Consider the following 6,758-nt stretch of genomic DNA (forward strand, 5'->3'; position numbering starts at 1 on the left):
CTTACTACCCTGTCAACTCTGGGCCCTAGCTTCCATTAGGCTCATGGTGCATGCTGAGCCTCCTCATCTATTTGAACCACCGAGAACTAGCAGTAAATTCAACATTGGGTCCCACATTTTCTTTCAATACTGCAAACAAAATTTTGCTTGCAATCCATTATAATCTTATGGAACCATCATCATATATGCAGTCTGTTGTTGACTGAAATTTCAATAGACTGTGCATGACTGTATTTGTCTTTCTATACCTGACTTATTTCACATAGTATAGTGTCCTCCAGTTCCACCCATGTTGTCATAAATAGCTGGATTTTCTTCTTTTTAATGGCTGAGTAATATTCATGTATATGATATTTTCTTTATCCATTGAACTGTCAATGAATAGCACTTAGGTGTTTCTATGTTTTAGCTACTGTCAATTAATGTTGTAATGGCCATGGGGGTGTAGATATCTCTTCAAAATTCTGATTTCATTTATTTTGGATATATATATCCAGAAGCGAGATTGCTGGATCATATGATAGTAATATTTTTTTAATTTTTTGAGGAACCAGTATACTGTTTTCCATAGTGGTTGTACCAATTATATTCTTAACAACAATACACAAAAGTTCCTTTTTCTCCACATCCTAATCATCATTTCTTATTTCTTTTGTTTTTGATTAAACTTATTTTTACGGATGTGAGATGATATCTCATTGTGGTTTTATTTAAAATTTTTTTTTCAATTACAGTTGACATTTAAAATTACTACACTGTATACTTGTATACCTCATTATAGTTTTAATTTGCATTTCCCTGATGATTAGTGACACTGAGCACCTTTCCATGTATTTCTTTTTTGTGTATCTTCTTTGGAGAAATGTCTATTCAGGTCCTTTGCTCATTTTTAAGCAAAATGATATATTTTTTGCCATTGAGTTGCATAAGTCCTTTATATATTTTGGAAATTAAACTCTTATCAGATATATGGCTTGCAAATATTTTATCCCATTCTGTTGACTGTCTTTCAGTTGGTTTCCTTTGTCGTATAGAAACTTTTTAGCTTGATATAATCCCATTTGTTGATTTTCTCTTTTGTTACTTGTGGTTTTAGTGTCATATTTAAAAAATCCTTGCCAAGACAAATGTCAAGAAGATTTTTCCTTGTTTTCTTCCAGGACTTTTGGAGTTCCAGGTCTTATATTTAAATCCTAAATCCACTTTAAGTTTATTTTTGTGAGTGCTGTAATATTGTAATCTATAAAAAATACATGTTTTGGTCATCTATGGTTTCTGGCTCACAGCTCCCTAAACCCTTGGAATTTCCTAAATGATAAGAGAAATGAGAATATCTTCTCTTATAATATTTGGTCTCTTTTCCTCAGGTACTGAAATCACTTCAGAATCAAAAAAAAAAAAAATGAAATAGATGTCTTGTTATTCATAACAAGACCTTTTCAACCACAAATGAGTTTGTGTTAATGAAGTAACTTTTGGAAGTCCTCTAATGATCTGAGAGCTAGCTGGAGGCCAGAGGAAAACCATAGATAGAGGGTTGGAACTTTCGGCCTCATTCTCTGATTTCAAAGGAGTTAATAAGGGCTGGCATTTAAATCAATCACCGATGGCCAAAGATTTAATAAATATTGTCTATGTAATGAAGCCTACGGAAAACCCCAAAAGGATGGAGTTTAGATAATTTCCAGGTTGGTGAACCAGAATATTTCAATATGCCACCATGCCAGGCCCCCAACCCGTGAGAAAGAAGCTCCTTTGTTTTGGAACCACCCTAGGTATCTCTTTATCTAGCTATTATTGATTCATATGCATTAATATTCTTTGTAATAGAGTGATAATTAGTGAGTAAACTGGTTTCCTTAGTTCTGTAAGCCACTCTAGCAAACTAATCAAACCAAAGCAGGTTATCCTGGAAATCTCTGATTTATAGCCAGTCAGTCCTAAGTACAGGTAATGACCTGGACTAGTGATTTGCATTTAAATCAGGGGCAGTCTTGTGGGGCTGAACACTTAATTTGTGGAATCTGATATTATCTCTAAGTAGGTAGTGACAGAATTATGTTGAATTATAGGACACTAAGTTGATATCAAAGAATCACTTGGTGGTGTGGGGGAAAAATCCACACAAAGGTGATTGGAACAGAGTGCAGAATCATTTATGGTATAAAGTAGGCTTGACTTTTTTTTTTTTTTTTTTGGTACTGGCAACTCTTGTTGACTCCTGTAGATTGCAGGAACTTGTCAGCTTATAATCCTTTATTTTTTACTTTTTTATGTCTACAGCACCTGGTCTTCCTAGGTGGTCTCCCATTCAAGTACTAACCATGCCCGACCCTGCTTAGCTTCCGAGATCTAACGTGATCAGGCTTGTTCAGGGTGGCATGGCCATAGACTTTCAATTTTACTTTTATTTGCATGTGACTAACCAATTTTGAATATTTTTTTTGTTGTTGGGCAGGGAGCCCATACCATTTACTGAAGATACCACCCTTTTCTCTTGGATTATTCTTAACTCTCTTCTCAAATGTTAGTTTAATATACATATTACATATATATAACATATATATGTACATATATATATATATATATATATAATATAATATAAATATATGGATTTATTTCTGGGCTCTCTATTCTATCCCTTTGGTCAATGTGTTTGTTTTTATGTCAGTACCATACTGGATTAATATAGCTTTGTATTAGAGTTTGAAATAAAGAAGTGTGATCTTCCTGTTCTTTGTTCTTTCTCAAGATTGCTTTGGCTATTTAGAGCCTTTTGTGGTTCCATACAAATATTAGGACTGCTTCCTTTTCTATTTCTGTGAAAAAAACATCATTGGAATTTTAATAGAGATTGCATTGAATCTATCAGTGACTTTAGGTAGTAAAGACATTTTAACAATATTAACTATTCTGATCCATGAATACTGTAATATCTTTCCATTTATTTGTGTCTTCAAGTTCTTTTATAAGTGTCTTAGTTTTTGATGTACGGATCTTTAAGTTTCTTGGTTAAATTTATTTCTAAGTGTTCTAATGTTTCTATTCTATTGAAAATAGAATTTCCTTTCTTTTTCTGCTAGTTTTTTAATATATAGAAATGCAACTGATTTTTGTATGTTGATTTTGTATAATGCAACTTTATTCAATTTGTTCACTAGTTCTAACAGCTTCTTAATAATTTTTAGGGTTTTTCTATATACAAAATAATGTCACCAGAAAACAGAGACAATCTTAATTTTTCCTTTCTAATTTGGAAGAATTTTATTTCTTTTTCTTGCCACATTGGCATGGCTAAGACATACAGTACTATATTGAATAGGAATGGTGATAGTGAGCACCACTGTCTTTATCCTGATTATAGAAGGACAGCTTTAAACCTTTTACCATTGAGTATGATGTTGGCTATGGCTCAGCACATATGCCAATTATTATGTTGATATATGGTCCTCTATAACCACTTTGTTGAACATTTTTATCATCAAAGGATATTGAATTTTGTCAAATGTTTTATCTACATTTACTAAGATAATATGATTTTTATCTCTTACTCTATTAATATGTTGTATCATATTTATTGACTTATATGTTAAACCATCTTTGTGCTCCAGGGGTAAATCCCATTGGATCACAGTGTATGATTGTTTTAATGTGATGTTGAATTTAGTTTTCAAGTATTTTGTTAAGAATTTTCCATCTATATTCTTCAGGGATATTGGCTTATAATTTTATCATAGTGCCCTTATCTGGTTTTGGTATCAGAGTAATGCTGAACTCACAAAATGAGTTTGGAAGTGTTTCTTTCTCTTCAGTTTTTTGCAAGAATTTGAAAAGGATTGACACTAATTTTTCTTTAAATTGTTGGTATAATTCACTTGTGATCCTGGGCTTTTCTTTGTTGGGATGTTTTTAATTATTGTTTCAAACTCCTTAGTTGTTATTGGCCTGTTAATATTTTTTATCTCTTTATGATTTAGTCTTGATAAATTGCATATTTCTAAGAATACACCCATCTCTTCTAGGTTGTTCAATTTGTTGGTGTATAATTGTTCACAGTAGCCTCTTATGACCATTTTATTTTTGTGTATCGGTTGTAAAACATTGTCCTGGAACTATACTATAGAGAACATTCCATCCAACAGCAACAGAATACACACTCTTCTCAAACACACTTGGTATATTCTCCAAGAATATAGGTCATAAAACGAGTCTTAGAAAATTTTAAAAGACGGAAACTGTACCAAATTTTTTTTTCAAACAACAATGATATGAAACTAAAAATCAATAACAGGATAAAAAGTAGAAAATGTACAATTATGTGAAAATTCAACAGCACATTCCTGAACAATGAGTCAAAAAAGAAATCAAAAGGGACATCAAAAAATATCTTGAAACAGACAAAATTGGAAACACCACATAGGTAAATGTATGGAATGCAGTACAAGTAGTTCTAATAGGGAAGTTTATAATACTAAATGCCTAGATTAAGAAAAAAGAAGGAGCTCAAAAAAACCATGTAACTTTAAATTTCAAAGAACTAGGAAAAGATGAGCATCTAAGCCCCAAAGTAATCAGAAGAAAATATATAACAAAGATGAGAGCAGAAATAAATAAAATAGATAGAAAAGATAATAAAACTATGAGCTGGCTCCTTGAAAAGATAAAGTTGACAAATGTTTAGTTAGACTTACCAAGGAAATAAAAAAGAATACTCAAAGAAATAAAATTATAAGTTACATAAGAGACATTATAACTGTTTCTGCTCTCTTATGCTCTGCTTTTATATCCGCCCTTGTTTTGTCCTATGTTTTTTTCTCCAGTATCACCCCAGCCCCCAGCCTTTCTCCTGTTCTGCCTTTCTGCTTCTGCCAATATTTAATAGATTGACCTATAACAAGATTAGATTAGAAAAAGGTTGTTAGAAAAGTGAGTAGCCTTTAAAGCAGAAAACACTTCAAATGACATATTTTTCTCCACAGTCCTTTCATATTTTTTTTATTCCTTATAGAATGAGAGGCTGCATAAATCTGATATTAACTCTCCAAGCCTAGGCATCAACTGCCATTATAAAGAAGTGTCACCTTACATTTTGGGGATGTCCACTTTGATACAATTTAGAAACAGTGGGGGATATTAAGCCTCTTGAATACGTGAAACAATTTTTAAGGCAATGCCTTAATAAAGACACATAATAAAACATCCAATAAATCCTGGGCACCCACCGTGATTCTAACGTCTGCCAAGTACCTGTCTAAGCCACCTGGTAGCTTTATTTCTGCATTAATTTCTTATTTGGCATCCTTAGGAGAGCATCCTTAATTGTTATTGTGCAGAAAAAAAAATAAAAATTGTATATATCAACATAGGGGTCATAGAAATTTTACTGTTTAGAAGAAATTTAAATACAATAAGCATTCTCCAGTATGTTTTACTTCATGGCTCATCTACAAAACCCAATTATGAAAATTACTACATACAGCCCAAGCTTAGGATACAATGAATAAATATTGGTAAAATGTTCACCAAATACCTCCTCTATCAGAACTCAAATAAGTCTCAACCAAAATATGCTTAGTGTTCTTTGACATCTCATAAAATCATGTCAACATCAAGAATCCAATATAAAAAAAAAAAAATCAAAGTTTTAACTAAAGGCAGGGTCAAGCTCTCTTGCTGATCCTACCTTACTTATCTCATCCTAATGCCATCCCTAAGTCAAATTATTAAATCCTTAGAAATAAAAATTAAATAATAATAGCACATTCCTCATTAAATTGTTATTTTCAAGCAACACAACTTATTTAAAGCCATCTGGGACCTAAATTATATCAAATATTAGGTATTATTGTTTGTTGCTCTTTTTATCACTTTTTCAGTCTTGCCTATCATTGCCTATTCTCAATCTGGAATATTTGAAATTTTCAAAATTTATTTTATGAGTATCATCTATGAATAAATCGAGCAGTTAAACATGTATTAAGCACCAAATTCTATACTTGTTTCATAAGTCCCTCAATAAATAATTGTCATATAAGTAAATGACAATGTAAAATATTTTCTGGTGGGAAATCACAGTCCAACAATCCCTGGAAAATCTCAGCTCCCTAAGTATTTGTTTTCACAATCATTAGGAGACAATTTCTATGAATCTCTTGTGATTCTGCATGTCTTCCTTGCAGAAGTATTTTAACAACTCTTGTGCCAGGCTTCATTTTCAATGATGTCTCCATAACAATCATCACTGGAATGAAAAAAAAATAGGCATGTGTATGTATACAATATATATTGTATATTACATTTTACACATACACACGAATATTTGTTTGTTGAGCAGAGCATCATTCATTTGCTTTCAGTGATTAAGTTGTTAGCTCTTGATGAGAAGTCACTGTTTCTGTACAGCAACCACCACATCACTCTGAATCACTCTGTTGAGTTTGGGGAGTAAGTAGTATCAAGGCAAACATGAAACAAATGCTGCCTGCTGTGATTTCTGAAGTCCTTTGTCTCTGTCTCAGGAGTTTCATGTGTTTTTTCAGAATCCATAAAGCTGTATCAGCCTGTCATTAGCTTGTCAGCATGGTAACATCTCAGATCTTTCAAGATTCTTGACATTGATAAGTACCTTGTGTAGTAAATCATGAAAGATATGAATGAAAAAATTCTTACTCTGATTTATGGCAACACTGCAATATGAGCATCTGTTTTCAAAGTTCATGACATTTGGAGTTTCAGCTGAGGAGGAAATATATGTTCAT

General features: G+C 32.2%; 1 pseudogene; it reads right to left on the reverse strand.

The window, feature by feature from the left end:
- Positions 1 to 2,274: 2,274 nt before the first annotated feature.
- On the reverse strand, positions 2,275 to 2,393 carry LOC120595256 (uncharacterized; annotated as a pseudogene).
- Between the last annotated feature and the right edge of the window lie 4,365 nt (positions 2,394 to 6,758).

The sequence above is a fragment of the Pteropus medius genome, unplaced genomic scaffold, assembly GCF_902729225.1.
Source record: "Pteropus medius unplaced genomic scaffold, Ma_sr-lr_union100, whole genome shotgun sequence".
In the NCBI taxonomy this organism is placed as follows: Eukaryota; Metazoa; Chordata; class Mammalia; order Chiroptera; family Pteropodidae; genus Pteropus; species Pteropus medius.